We start from the raw sequence: 618 nt of genomic DNA, 5'->3' as shown, positions 1-618 counted from the left end.
GCTGGATGGTCTAGCTCACTCAGCTGGGTCAGCTGGGGATCAGCTCAACTCAGCTGGACTGAGTGTTCAGGTCTCGGGCAGTTGGGCCGGGTCTGGACAGCGGCCGGGCCATATGGGCGGTTATGGAGACCCTTTGATGGTGATTGATCATGGATGATCATGTCCTAGGCTTCCTATGTGCCCTGGGAACACAGTAAAATGGTCAGGAGGGAAGGGAGAAGGCCGGACTCCAGTCTCAGTGGCATGAACAGCCTTAAGGGCAGATGTGTGTAGAAAGGCAGTTTCATGGGCACTGAAGGGGGAAGTGATGGACGACCCTGTGAGGATGTTTGATCATGTATGATCACATCCTGGGCTTCCTCTGTGTCTTGGGAACACACACAGATAATCAGGAGAGAAGGGAGAAGGCCAGACTCCACTCTTACAGGACAAGACAGCCTTGAAGGCGGATGCAGCGTAGAAACTGGTTTCATGGAAGTTCCATGGATGGGAAGTTGGTGTGACCCTTGAATAGATCTTATCAATACTGGAGGTATGTGATAGGACAATGATGGAGGCGTGCCCTGGAGGAGCATGGCCGTCCATGATAAGGGAAGGCACATGATCTAATCAGATCAT

The 618-nt window shown here is 52.3% G+C and overlaps 1 protein-coding gene across 1 annotated transcript in view; it reads left to right on the top strand.

Moving 5' to 3' along the window:
• Positions 1-618, top strand: part of LOC106324550 — a 12,884-nt gene that overhangs the window by 6,516 nt on the left and 5,750 nt on the right. The window lies entirely within an intron of this gene.

This window comes from Brassica oleracea, chromosome C2 (genome assembly GCF_000695525.1).
Source record: "Brassica oleracea var. oleracea cultivar TO1000 chromosome C2, BOL, whole genome shotgun sequence".
Lineage (NCBI taxonomy): Eukaryota > Viridiplantae > Streptophyta > Magnoliopsida > Brassicales > Brassicaceae > Brassica > Brassica oleracea.
Note: the sequence above shows the minus strand (reverse complement) of the source record. Positions and strands in the feature narration are given on the sequence as shown.